This window comes from Rhinolophus ferrumequinum, chromosome X (assembly GCF_004115265.2).
Source record: "Rhinolophus ferrumequinum isolate MPI-CBG mRhiFer1 chromosome X, mRhiFer1_v1.p, whole genome shotgun sequence".
Lineage (NCBI taxonomy): Eukaryota > Metazoa > Chordata > Mammalia > Chiroptera > Rhinolophidae > Rhinolophus > Rhinolophus ferrumequinum.
Window position 1 is genome coordinate 98430145 of NC_046284.1, and position 15321 is coordinate 98445465.

Sequence of the window (15321 nt, forward strand, 5' to 3'; positions counted from 1 at the left end):
TTAAGAGCTCTACGGATTATGTGTGAGGACCTTCTTTCAGAGCCTGAGGGCTACCCTGAAATATCTCTTCACTGCTGTAGAATTCAGTGGGTAAGAGAGAACATATATATGCCCACGTGTTATTGCTTCTATTTCCAAGGGTTTTTTCTGATAAACACTACTCCAGCCATGTCTGGTATTTGGGCTTCTAACCATATACATTTTATACATGACAACAGGTATCATAAATATTGATAATACCTGGATTAGTTTCTATAAATTTATTTTTCCTTTTATATTTGTTTCATTTTCTCTGAGCTGCTGATTTTTTCCTTTCTTGTTTTTTTTTGGATTGTTTGTTTGGGATTTGATTGAGCTATGTTTGTTTGCTTTCACATATTACTTTATGTTTTATCCTGCATATTTATTTCACACAGTCTCAAGTTAATTCACCTACTGATCAATGCAAAGAACCTAAAACTTGAACATTTATCATCACACTTTTGACATGTTATATTGTATTAAGTATGTTGTATCTGCTGTTTTTTGAGCTCCACATATGAGACTTCTTGTGGCTATTGTTATTATTCTTATTTTATACAGAAAATACCTCTTAGATATGCCTACATTTTAATCTTTTTTTCTCACTGTTAAGCATTCTCGTCAGAAAGTAGATCCTTTGGAAGCTCCATCAGTGTAGGGTTATTTATGGTAAAAAAAAAAAAAAATCTCTCAATTTTCATGTATCCTAAGATGTTATTGTTTTCCTCTCCTTGGTGAAAGACAGCTTTGCTAGGCACACGCTATGAGGTTGATAATTTTTTTCTTCAACATTTTGAAAATAATATTCCACTATATTCTGGCTTCCATTATTGCTGTTGAGCTTTTTATTTGTTTTTCATTTGTTTTGTTTTGTTTTTGTGAGTTTAACTCTCATTTCTCTCTAGTAATCTATCTTTTCTAAGTGCTTTTTAAATTTTTCTATTCATCTTTAGGGTTCTTCAACATTACTGTAAGTGTATCTAAGAATCGATTTCTATTTCTTCTTGACTATGCTCTATTTAGTGTCCATGCTTTCAAACCACCCATTTAATCTTCATTTCCTTGCAATTTCATCACTCTTCCAATGCTCTCTTCAACCCTATCTCTCTGCCAAGTTAGCTCATTCCAAAGTCGCCCTGCTCCACCAGATTAACATATCAGTGTCTTTTACTTAGTACTTGACCTTTAGCTTGCCATAACTGTTTATACTTGGTTTATCCATTTGTTCTTAAAAATCTCTTTTTTGTTGTTGTTATTGGATGTGGTAGGCAGATTTCTAAAGATGCCTGCACCCCAAGAGTCCTCTCCCTTGATTATTCAATCAAACAGTAATGTAGGGACTGTTGTGAAGGATCAAAGTCTCAAGTCATTTGTCCTTAAAATATGGAGGTTATCCATGAGAACCTGATTTAATCAAGCGAGCACTGTAAAAGTAGAGGGTTTTTTTCCAGCTAGTTGCAGAAAGGGAAGTCAGAGACAGTTGAAGTATGGGAAGGAATTGACTCACCAATGCTTGTTTAAAGATGGAGTAGGGGGTAGGTGAGCATGTGTGAAAAAATGTGAGCAGTCTTAACTTGCTGAGAGAGGCCCCTGGCCAACAGCCAGCAAGAAAATGTGGACCTCAGTCCTAGAACTATATGGAACTAAATTCTGCAAACAACTTGAATGGGTTTATACACAGATTCTTTTTTTTTTTTTTTCGACACTGAAAATATATTGAATGTCAACTGAAAAAAAAAATTAGAAAACGTGAGAGGGGAGGCCGTGGAGGCGCTAAATCCCCTACGTGTGCGTTTCCTTCTTGCTGTTCCAGCTCACACCTGGCTCCTGTGAGCTGAGGCAGCCTTGGGGGGTGGGGAGGGTGGCTAATGGGTTGGACCCCCTCTGAACCTGACTCCACTTCATACAGGCTGCATGACCCTGGGCAGTGCCTTTAACTTGCCCTGACGCCAAGCCGTCATCTGCAAAACGGAGTGATGCTCCTGTTGGCTTTGTGGCGCTGCCGTCAGGACTCCACAAGACCGTCTGGGAAAGCCTGTGACCCACGCTGAGTCTGCACTCCAGGAATGAATGAGCCTGGGAAGTGCTCGCGCAGGCTGCACCGGTTCCGGCTACTCGGCTACTCGGCTACTCGGTGGCGGCTTCCTGAGCTCAGCCCACCACAGGGCTTCGGAAGGCCAGGCCCCTCCCTCCTTCTGTCACACGTCCCCCCCTGGTTCAGTCCCTGTTAAACAAGCCTACAGTGGGCAGGCGCCTTTCTCCAAAGCCGCCTCCTGAAAAATGGGCTCCCCACACGCCTCCCCCCACACCCCAAGTGTGCCCCAAGCAGATGACGCTGGAATTGGCTTGCTTGAGTGCAACCAGACCCTGTTTTCCAGGTAACTGTGGTGACACGTCCTCCTCAGCACAGCCACCTTCTGTGGAGGTGAGGACGCGTTCCCAGGGAATATTACTGTCTGCCAGGAGCTTCTGCCAGTCTCATCTCTGAAGGAAAGAGAAGGGTATGGGTACCACCTCACAGCTCGGAAAGCACCTCACGGCGGAACCTCCCTCAGCCTCACACCTGCCTTGTCAGGTAGACACAACAGCTCACTACAACCGGCCCACGTCTGTCGAGCATTTACAAGGCACCACGGTCTGTGTGACGCATTTTCACATGTGATCTCATGTAAACTCAAATCCTCTGAAGTGGGCTCCGTTGTTCCATTTTATGGAAGACAGAAATGGGGCTCTGACTGGTTAGCACTTGCCCTCAATCGATGCGAACCTCAGGTTGGGACTCCACAGCCACACTTTTAACCTTCTAGACTGTTGCCTCACAAAGCAAGTATATTATTTCCCAGGCATCATTCTACCCATCCCACTGAAGCTCAGAAAGGTAAGGAGGCTTGCCCCAGGTCTCACAGGCAGGAGTGGGCAGGGCTGGGATCCATACCTGGGTCTCCTGGCACGGAGCACCTGAAACCGTGGAGCTGCCGCGACGGGGCTTGAAGCTTGCTCGGTGACTATTTCTGCAGCAGACTTGCCATGCTGATCCTGCTCAGCCCACATGAGTATTTATAGGCAAGTCCTTCCTGACAGTTTCTGGAAATTTGATGTTTTCCTGAATCCCAAGAACAATCAGTCAAAAAATTGGGAAACTAGAAAAAAGTATTGTAATTCTCCTGTGAGAATTAACGCTTAACGAGGAACCTAGAGGCCTTTCTAGGTTGAAGAAATCTGCTGACATTGAGTAGAAAACAAGAGCAGGAAACACTGACAACCCGAGTCCAAGGGTAAGGGAGACACTTCTGGAACTTGGGACAGGAGCACAGAGAAGTCACAGACCAGTCAGTCTTTCTTGTAGCTATTGCCATATTCAATGTGTCTGTGGCCTGGTTCTGCTGTTCACAGTCAGTCATTCGCACAAATAAATATTAATCAGTTTACACGCATCGTATATCTTATGCAAATCCTATGATGTTCCAAGAAATAACAAGTTTGGGAAACAATTAAGTCCTTAAATTGGCAATTTCAGCACATGAGGAGTGCAGGTCGTCTTGTTGAGGATTTAAACATTTTGTTATTTGAATACTACCCACTCGTGTTCTCTGGTATTGTCTGGTTGTAGAATACTTGCTATAGCCTACAGGTCTGTGGGACTACTACCAAATGTGTATTTCTTATTTATAAAAAAAAATCTAAAGTTATGAAAAATACAGAAGTGAATTTCAGGAATTCCCAAAAGCTCAAATCCTGAAGATCAATCTCTTGTTGGGAATCTGGAAACCTGAGCCCGGGGGTCCTGGCTGGCCTTCCCAAGCCACCCGGTAGAATGGGGCCCCCAGGAAGGCCCCCCCCCCAGGAGCTGGTCCCAGAGCACCACTTCCTTGGCCAACATCCCTCTAAGGCAAAGGTCTGTGAAGAGGTCACTTTCGGGTTCCGGGGGCTGAGCCTGAAAAGCACTGGCCTCCACACGAAATGTCTCTGACATTCTCAGGTGGCATCTCAACCATTGGTGCAAAGGAGGACCTGCTCACTTTAGTATAAACCATGTTTTGTAGAAATGCCACGAGGAAAATGGGTGCTCGATAAACAGATACCCTGTCAAGCCTGTACTTAACTCGTGCACAGCAGGAGAAAGCTGCGCAGTAGGACAGCTGTGAAGTCAGGCAAGGGGACCTGGGTCTCCGTTAGGCTGTGTGACTTTAGGCAGGTCCCTGAACCTCTCTGAGACTTCGTTTTGGCGTCTGTAAAATGCTGATACTAACACCAATTTCACAGGGATGTTGTGAGACTTAAATGAGAGAATTTCCATAAACCACAGAGCCCGGCACAGAGTGAGCCCTCAGTACACGGGAGGTGCTGTCATTTCCTGTTACGACAGGCCCAGCAGTGGGGTCAGCCGTGAACTTGGGGAAAGCCCTGGGAGGTGTTGGGAGGGCTCGTTTGCCCTGCACCTTCTCCAGGTGGGGACCTTCCTGGGCCTGAAGCCTCCCGGCCTCCGGCCTGGCCCAGGCCGCCTGCCCTGCCCCTACCTGGGTCCAGCAGCGCAAGATGGCCAGGCAGGTGCCTCGGACGAAAAGCCTCTTGCCCACTTGGATCTCTAGGGAGCTGGCGCAGTTGGTACTGGTGGAAGCTCTTGCTGCTCCTCCCCTGGCGATCAAGGTATCCTTGCCCGCAGGCCTGGCATCTGTGGGCCTTCCCCTTCGGGGAAGGTGTTAGGAGGGGTCGGGGTGGGGTGCGGAATGGGCAGGGCCCTCCGGGTGACCCACCAGCCAGGCGAGGCCCCGCGGTGCGGGAGGCTAGTGGAAGCCTCAGTGCTGGAGCCGCCCTCCCTGCACGCACACCTGGGCCGAGGACCCGGCTGGAGCCCAGGGGCCCGGAGGTGGGCCCTGTGGCCGGAGCCCTCCCTGCACTTCAGCGATGCAGCCTCAGGCGCTGGGTGTGGTCCGCGCTGTGTCTGAAGCCGTTCCCGCACAAGTGGGGTGCTGGTGGTCGCTCACTGTGAAAGCTGGTGCGAGCAAGACGGCTGCTGTGACCTTCGGTTGGAGGCAGGGGGGGCCCGCTCCCTCCATGCGTTCCCACCATGGCTGTCTAGTGAGGAAGCTCCTTCCAACCTCGGGAACAGGTGGGTGGCTGGATCCTGGGGTGGCCAAGGGCCTGGCCTTGCCTGGGGAGCCGGCTCACCTCCCCTTGCCCTGGGGCGTCGTCCTGAGTGCCCTGGGGGCTTTGCTTCCTCCCCCAGGAGCTCTGGTGTCCAGCGGCAGCGTGGTGCTGGGCCTGGGCCGGGCGTTCGTGCGGAGACCCCGCCTGGGAAGGAGCCTCCTGAGGGGTTCGGCCTTCAGGCCTTTCTCGTGGAATGTCCTCCGTGTCACTCTGACTGCGGAATCCTGTAAAATGTGGGTAAACAGCACCTGCCTCGGGAGTTGCAATAAGGGGAAGAGGAGACATAGGGGGACCGCTCCCGGCACCGTTTGGCTCTCCGCGGGGGCCCTGATCAGAGACGCCTTCTGACTCCGGGATGACTCAAGGGATGCGGCCGGGCGCTGCCCGCGCCGGGCCGGACGGGCCAGGGGGAAAGCACGCCGTCGCCGCTCCACGGCCACGTCTTCCTTCTGGGCCTCAGTTGCCTTGGCTGTATAATGGGGACGCAGCGGATTTCCCAGGGGCAAGTAAAGTGAAGCCCCGACGGTCCTCGGCCAGCCCCCGGATGCTCACGCGCGCAGGGCGGCCGGGGAAACCCAGGGCCAGAGGGGCTCGGCTGCAGCCCACGGTCAACACCGCGCGTCTGTCCGTGCCTCGGGGGACGCGGACACGTGGGCGGGCGCCGGAGGAAACGTCCCCCCCCCCCCCCCCGCCGGTCGCCACGCAGCCTCAACCCGGCGCGCGCGTGTGGTGGCGCGCGCCCGGTCACGCGGGTCGCGCAGCGCGGCGCCGGAGGCCGTATACACAGATTCTTCCCCAGAGTCTCCAGGTAATAGACCAATCTGGCTGATACTTTGATTTTAGATTGTGAGACCTTGTCCCCAGACTTCTGACCAATATAACTGTGATGGAATAAATGGGTATAGTTTTAAGATGATAAATTCGTTGCACGGCACTTGTATGCTTAAAAATTTGCTAACAGCATAGATCTTACAAGGTGTGATAAAAAAAGACACATTGCCATTAATCCCTCTCAAAATACCCCACCCCCACCCCTGCTTCAAACACACTTACCATTCTTGCCACTTTCTGAAGCAGTTCTGGAAGTCCTCTTTCGTGAGTGTCTTTAGTTGCTCTGTCATGGCTGCCTCGATGTCCTGAATTGATTCAAAACGTTTACCTTTCATGGTCATTTTGACTTTCAGGAAGAGCCAGAAGTCACATGGTGCCAGATCTGGTGAATAAGGTAGATGAGGACACACCATAATGTTTTTATTTGATAGAAATTTCCATACCAGAAGCAATGTGTGACACAGAGCGTTGTCACGATGGAGGATGAAACTGTTTGCCCATTTCATGTTAATGCGTTGTTCATGATCCATGATTTATGGCACACTTTAAAACACGCCTTCTTTCAATCATAGCTCACACCCGACTGACTGCACCGAACAAGTTGAAACTTGTCACACACTGTTACTAAGGTTCGTCGCGCTGCTCCCTATATTGATAAGCTCCCTGCCTTTCCATTGGATGGCACTCGGCAGCAGCATTCAACACATGTTTTGATCACACCTCGTATATTAAGTGCTCTTACAACAAAAGAAAAAAAATACTAACAAAAAAAGCAATAGAAAATTTATATCCTGGTCCTCCATACTCCTGGCTGTCCTCTGATCACTATGACCATCTCTGGTTTATCTTGTGGATTATCTTCCTCTGTCCAAGTCTTAAATTTGGGTTTTCTTCATAGATCTTCAATCAATCACTACCTTTATAATTTTGTAACCCAGAACAAGAAAGTGCATCAATCTATGCAAAAGTCCTTTCTTTCTTTTTCCTTCTTCATTACTTTATGAGGGAATTGACCTCATTTTGTTTGTTTTTAAATAGCATCTGCAAATCTTGAGGATTCTCTCACAATTCTTCAGTTTAAAGAAAAAATAAGGATAAATACAAAGAAAGTAACTATATAAACAATGTTTAAAATTTGATACTTAAACTTCATTTACAATTTAATTGAATCCATAAGTTTTTTAACTATTCTAGTCTTCTCTGATTTATTTCTTTTCTAACCCCTATTGTCTGTTTGATAACATTTAGAATTTAATATTTTTATTAGGATTGTTTGGTGGTTGTTCCAAGTATATGTGTCTTCGCTCCCTAAAGGTGAAGAATTCTTAGGGGTTTTCTTTTGTACTCTGTTTTGATCCCCCACCCTTCCAAATAGAGCACAATTCTGGTAACATTAAATATGATTAATGTAAGTTTTCAGATTTACAGAGAAAAGGAGAACTAACAAGGGGGGCTTCTGAATAAAAGGAGAGATGGGGGATATTCTGCAATAGTTCCTACCACTTCATGATCTTGAATTTCCCCCCACTGTCAACAGTTTAACTCAATAGTACCAAAACCGTAGAGCTACAATAGAGAAAGAGGATCATATTCTGTTTGTTTACTTTTCTTACCATAAAATGCATAAATCTATGACCAGCATCTCTTGTATATGTCTACTCGGCTATTGTTGTTATTGGTTATTTTTTATTTTATTTTATTTTTTTTGGCTTTATGAAGACACAAGGTTTTTCAAAGCAGAGACTTGGATTTGTTTTGACAGAGACAGTACAGGGAACATTTGATAAATGCTAAGTGATCATCACCTAAACATGTCTGCCAGAGTTGGCAGATTATGCCCAGTTAACTTCCTCTCTGTACTGCCCACCCTAGCCTTCGGCACAGCTGGGATGTAATAAGCTCTTTCTTATGATAGACACGAATACCCTGATGGCCATAGGATAGGCAGACCTAAGGTCATATCTGGCCACTGTGCTTTGTCTTTGTCCCAAATCTGAATTTATTCATTAGTTCTGCTTACTGCTACAATCAGAAAAGCTAAGGAGATCACATGGAAAGCAGAGGAAAAAGATGTGATGGATGTAGAAACAGTGAGAAATGATGAATGATCCCGTAGCCTCTCTGGGCAAGAGGTTTCAAAAGAATTCATATGAAAGAATAGATTTTCCTGTGATCTGAATGTATTGTCAAGAAATAAACTACTTAAAATGCACCTTTTTAATGTCCTCATTTATCTTCTCTACATATCTCAATACACCCTTTTTCAAAAGCAAAATACCACAGCCTGATTAAATATTAAAAATCCTCATACATAGAGTCTGTGATACAATGTTATAACCGAGTATTACCAAAGGAATTTCAGAATATTATAATACAAGTTAATGAAAATAAAGGTCAAGAACTATAAGGATACAGTGATTATTGACAATCAGATGATAATAATACTAGCTACTGCTTATTAAACACTTTCCACATGTCAGGCACACTGCTAAGCAGTTTACATAAATTAGCTCATTTGTTATTTTTAAAAAGTATGGTTATGTAGACAAATGATGAAATGGAGGAAAGACTTGTCAAAAGTCATATAGCAAATATAATGTAGAATCAGGATTTTTACCCATGTTTGTCTGACTCAAATTCTTAAAATCCTTGATACACTGCCTTTCAAAAAGTGTTACCATTGCTTTTGAATGTATTCCTAGAAATTGGGGGGCTTTTCTTGAAGATTTATATTTTATTTGATACTATTTTCCTAGTGTCATTCTAAAAATAACTTTCAGAAATGGAGATGTGCTTGTGAACCCACATTATCATGCATTTACCTCCCATGTCTTATGTCAAAAGATGTTAATGGATAAATGTTGAGAGGATAACGTAAGGTTCATTTAAGAAGTAACATACCTTCATCAGGTTAGATTATAAGTGAAGCTGATATAGATTAAGGGAATAAGTGTGAAAAAAGGCTTCATTTTTTTCTAGATAAAAATATTTTCAAGCACAAGTTGAATACATGAATCAAATTCAACTTAACTCCAATTAAAAATATATATATATTGATGTTGAAAGAAGCAAGCACAGCGTCATACTTTTCCTCTCTGTAATTCTGATGGTTTTTCTTTGTGTCTGTAGTTCATCTACTAATTTGAATGTCATGGTAATGGAGGCACAGGTTTTCTTTTGTGATGTTAAAATTGATGTCTTCTACATGACAAGCTTATAATGACTCATTTAAATAAGCAACATTTTTTTAATAGACTAAACAGAAATGTTGCTATACTTTTTCTGATATAGTTTATGTGTGGTAAAATAAAGACATATTTTTAAAGAATGTGCACATTTTATCTAAACTTTTATAGCTTTTATGTCTAGTGGATTTTAGACATATGAATCTATAATTTTCAGAGAGAATAAAAGATTTGTCAAAAATTCTGAATAAGTACCTGTACATAATATTAAATGTGATAGCCATGTTCAAAGAGGTCTTGGAACAGAGAGTGTTAGTTAGGATAGAGGACTTGAGTTTTCTCTGTTGAATGGCTCTTCAAAGAAGGTTTGATTGCAAGATGGAAAGCCAATCCTAGAGAGTTTGGGCCTGGAATTAGATGTACTTAGTAGAGGAAAAGTTACCGGCAGGTCAGGGAGTCCAGCCATACAGGAAAAGTCAGTTATCTTGAGAGACACTGATAGGTAACTAGTTAGCCAGAGGAGCTACAGTAAAGGTGACAGAGCTGGCATACAGGGCACAAAAAACGAGAACCTACAGAGAAGCAATATAGTATTGAGATGTAGTAAGCAGACAGGCTATTACTTGAAAAGAGATGTGAGGAAACAGAAAGCCAGCCCTAAGGCATGGGGTGTGAAGTTCAGAATCAGGTCTCAAGTGGCAAGGATGGAGGAATGAAAAAAATCAGAATCCCAATCCTGAAGTCACTGATGTGCTGGGTTGCTTTTCAAGATCAGGAATACTAGCAGAGTCCAGATAGAAAACTGAGTCATAAGATGTGGACTTGATCCCAAGAGGAAACTAAATTTCTAGAACTGGGACATAAACTAGAAAAACAGGAGCAGCAAGATCAACTTGAGTATTGATTGCAATCATGATTTCCCTCTCCAACAAGGCTTGGAATCTTTCTAAAACTGGGACAGGGTCTGTCTGTTGGCATTAGTGACTACAGGCAGATGATTACGTGAGACATTTTAAAAAAGTCTTCTGGGAAAAATAAACCTGAAAGATTAGAGCAAGTTTTTATTTTAGGACTGGTATTTAAGGCAACAAGAACATAACTTATTTTGGTTTTAGTTGAGTTTGTTTGAGTAATCATTTTCACTATTAGCATACATACATGACAAGGAAAACATGGCTAGGAAGAGCTACCACTCAACAAACCAAATTGGAGGAACTATAAAGAGGAAAGGTACAAGCAAGATCCAAAGGCTCACACGGAAACATCCTTAAAAATGATGCTCTGACTCATAAAACAGTAGTGATTTGAGCTGCCTGATAGGTTGCTGCTTTAAGGAAAACATTTGTCAACTTTGTGTTCAAGAACTTGCCTGGGAGAAGGGAGATTTTACTTTTACTTCTGAGGTACTCACTACCTACATATGAGAATTCTTTGGGCCTTTGAGTTATTCCTTTCTAAATAATAAGTTAAAAAAATGAGATCCCTTAGAAATACCTAATTAAGTAATTCTCTATTTAAGGAAGTTTATTGTAATAATACACACTTGTTAATAGAACAGAACTTTGAAAATAGTATCTTAGTAAAAAAGTTAAATGATCACCTTAAAATTCTGATCACATATTTGCTTCTCAATCACAACCACACACAAAGATTATAATCATCAGAAGAGATGTCTTTGAACATGAAATCCAGTGATAAATAGCTATAATTTCACAAGTATCACCCCGTTCTTCAAAGTCTAATAATAATTTCAGTTTCCACTGTGGACTTTAGATTTTAATTTTTGTTTTATATTAAATATATTAGTTTCATCCAACAAAAATGAGATAAGCAAGTATATTATTGTAAAGTACGAGGAATGATATAAATTTGTACATTTTGAAATTTTAATGTACAAACCAACTCATTTAGTTTGATAAGCTTAGGTGGATTTTTTTTTTTTTACTTCAACCAATATAGAATCTTATCTCTTTAAAAAAGAAAAATAAACATTGGTAGTATTTGTGGATTTTGTTTGAGCAGGAAAAGAAATGCTGACACAGCTAGCATTGAGGATGTGGTGGTGCTGGAATCATGTTTGACACATACACGTCACTTTCCTTTCATCTCTCAGAGCTACTTAATTGCTGCTTCTCGGCCATGGCAGTTTGATTATTTTCCATGCTGGCACCTGCTCTTCTTGATGGACTTACCCACCCAAGACAAACATATATATTTGTTCTCCAAATGACTTCACGGTAGCCAACTGAAGGCAAGTGAGGCCCAATTCATGAACTGCTTACTTTCCTTAACTAAACCATATATATTTTATATGTTCCCTTTATTCTTACTGCCCTCAGGCCCCAAATCAGCTAAATAATCTGCGTTTTTAACACACTTCAAACAAGCAAACTGGCTTTTCTCAAACCTAAGAGACATACTCATAGTCAAATATTCCACATCTGAAATATCTTAATACCTTAATACCTAACACCTTGACCTCTTCCTCTTTCACAGTCTTAAAATATTTTGCCATAGAAGGTAAACTGTATTAATGGATTTCGTAATTATAATAAAAAAGGGCTGTCTGTGAGGCAAAAATAAGAAAAACTGACCACCTTGATATCACATTATAAAGTGCTATGGTACTGTAAATTATTATAATTTTTTATTATTTTATGGTCTTGACATCCTGCAGGCATAGAATCCAAAACACAAAACAGATCACCTAGATATATATAGAGAAGAATCTGTGTTGATGCGAATGACACTTTGGTAACCTCCTTACTCAGTTGCTAGACCTTATTACTCCGGTGATCTCCACTTTTCTCCTTCTATTCCTAATCAAGTTCACACTTCCCAGACGCCAGAGCACCGCCTCCAAAGTCTCCGTGACTCTTTCCACCTCTCCATCTTTTATTCTTTTTGAACTTCACTCCCGTTATTTTCTCTCCTCTCTTAATCTTTCAGCACAGTCCCAGAAACACATTCCTCTTGCTCTGTCTGGACACCAGTATGGACCGTTTCAAGGATCTCATCATCTATATCCGAGATTTCCTGGCCCCCTTCACCTGGCTTGCCAGTTTCCTTCAAGTACAGACTTCTGTTTTCTCTGGCAGGAAGCAAAAGGTTTAGGGGCATTCTAAGAGAAAGCACTTAACTGGTATTTCATCATAAATTTATCCACTCCTACTTCATTGGCTAACAAGGACTCTTGGGACCTGCCATTCCCACTCTTTCTATGATTTTTAGAACCAGAAAAGCAAACTTTGGAGGAGAATAGCAAAAAGAGGTGCCATTTTCAAGTACTTTTTTAGAAGCCTGTAGAGGAGTGCAAGGGATCGAAAAGCTTTTCTCAAAATATGAGATTCAGATTGGTAATCATACTCTATTACTGAACACAGAATGTTGGATTAGAAAAACTGCTAATTCACTTGTTGTAATTTTTATTTGTAACTGAGCATTATATTCATTGGTTAAATATGCACACTCTAGTAGCCATTTAAAAGAATCCATTTCTATTTATATTTCATCTTTCTCTTTATATTTCATATCTCCAGTGAATTTCTTCAAAAGATCCCAGCAGCTGACTTCTGCCCAATCAGAGCCTGGGTTCAACTTTTTGAACTTATGCATTGCATTAATACACAGCAGAAGACTCTGTTCAAATTTACTGCCCTTCTTAGAATAATTCCAGAAATCTCTTTGACTTCGCAGACCATGGACCATATCAGTTAGTATTATTGGTACTTAACTGATTAAACCTGTTAAAGGTATGTCCTACTGGACTGAGATTTCTGTTAACCAGGCTTGTAGGATCTCTTTCCTACTGACTTCTTGCAGCAGACTTTGTCACATTATCATCACTCGTAGAGCTTGTAAACTTCACATTTATTCATTACCATGTAGACTAATGGTTAAGTGCACTGGTCCTCAAATTCTATTGCATGTGTTTAAATTTAAGTTCAGCCACTTACTAAGTTGTTAGGGAATCCATGTCTCTCTTTCAGTTCCCTGTGATCATCTGTGAAATGGGGGTAAAAATAGCATTCCCTCTGGTGTTGTGAGACATGAGGTAATTCACATAAATGTCTTAACCACATGCCCAATACATGGTGAGTTCTCAATAAGTGCAAGCTGTTTTTATTAATGGATGCAAATAGTGATACTCTAAAAGCTTTCTTAATTAAAGAGTTGCCATTTTTTGTTTTTTAGATTATGTTTACCTGTAAATTTCTTACAGATTCAAATTACAGTGGAAATCACTTTTTTTTTTCCAGTTCTGAAAAGATCAGACAGCTGAGGTAGGTGATTCAGGCTCTCCTGCAGAAGCACCTCCAAGCAAGTCACCGTCAATGCCGTCACTGAGCCAGCCTTGGCTGGAGATGAATCAGAGCAGTGGGCAGTGGGAGACATTTAGTGAATACTCTTCAAGCTCACAAGCTCTGACCCACTTTGATCCCGACATTGCACCAGTTGACCCTGATACTGCTATTCTTCATCCAGTTCCCATTCGGATGACTCCAAGCAAAATCCACATTCAGGAAATGGAACTTAAAAGAACTGGCAGTGATCATACTAATCCCACTAGCCCATTACTTGTGAAAATATATGGCCTTTCAGAAGAAAATTAGATCAATTCATTGTGAAATTTGCTTCTGGAAATACTGTAGCCAATGGTTACAGTAGTTCGGACTCTTTCACTTCAGACCCAGACTAGATGAGGAACAATGGACCTCGTTAAAGGTTGGACTCAGGACCGTCACCTGATAGCACTGCACTCCCCCTCCCCTTCCAAGGCTCCAACCCTCTCATTCTAGATCATCATCTACACGTATGAATCGGACCTGCATGGTCACCACAGATCAACAACAGGCTGGAGCTGGGGCCCATCCTCCTGCAGTGCCCCCAAGACCACAGCCCTCACCGGCTCCCGATCCAGTCGTGCATCGCCCAGTGGAAGCCCGTAGCCTAATGACTCACACCAGTACCTCCAGTACCTCACCTCAACAGATACCAGAACAACCACACTTTGCAGATTTCAGCCAATTTGAAGTATTTGCTGCATCTAATGTAAATAAAGAATAAGGTGATTAAGCTGAGAAACATCCAGAGGTCTTGATGGTTGAAATAGCTTCTGATCCTGCAAGTTCTCTTCAAGTTGCTAAAATAGACACTAGTAAAAGGGAAGAAAAGAAAGCTGCTAGTGCTCCCGCTAATGTGAGAAAAGCTACACCAACTCTTGCTCTACCACCTAAACCCGTTCAAAGAAGAACTTAAGATCAGAAGATGACTTAAGGCCAGATGTTGATGAACATGCACAAAAGAAAGGTGTCTTAGCTGCTGTTTTTGCATCACAGATTTATATATGCCTAGGTCTGTTGTGAAAGATAAGAAAGCTATTCAGGCAGCAATTACATGCAGCAAGGAAACCAACATAGTTTTGGCCAGATTGAACAGTGAATTGCAGCAACAATTAAAGGATGCTCTTTTTTTTAATTAAACTTTATTGGGGTGACAATTGTTAGTAGTGTTATGTATATTTCAGGTGTACAATTCTGTAATACATCATCTATATATCACATTGTGTGTTCATCACCCAAAGTCAGTTCTTTCCATCACCATATACTGGATCCCCTTTACCCTCATCTACCAACCCCCTCCTCGCTTACCCTCTAGTAACCACTAAACTATTGTCTGTGTCTATGAGTTTTTGTTTTTTCATTTGTTTGTCTTGTTCTTCTGTTTTCAGTTTTATATATCATGTATGAGTGAAATCATATGGCTCTTGACTTTTTCTGTCTGACTTATTTCACTTAGGATCTTGAGATTATTATGCTAAACGAAATAAGTCAGACAGAAAAAGTCAAGGATGTTCTTGAGGAGAGAATTTCCCTGGAGTTCAACTGGAACGACTTCCACCATTCTCTCACCTATAAGCCAGTTGCTGTTCACTGTTAACATACCCATTTTTTAAAAGTTTTGTGTTTAAGCTAATTTGAAGACTCAAACGTTCAGCTTACTGCTTAATTCAACATTTAATTTTATTCTATTTTGCCCTATATGTTCATCCTTGTATTTAAGTATCTTTTATTTTTGAGTTTCAACAATAAAAGGGTCAGGATGACTTTTTCTGGGGGAAAAAAGAATAAATGCT

The 15321-nt window shown here is 42.2% G+C and overlaps 1 pseudogene; it reads left to right on the forward strand.

The window, feature by feature from the left end:
• The first annotated feature begins 5524 nt into the window (after positions 1–5524).
• LOC117018986 (ralBP1-associated Eps domain-containing protein 1-like) lies at positions 5525–15103 on the forward strand (annotated as a pseudogene).
• The last annotated feature ends 218 nt before the right edge of the window (positions 15104–15321 follow it).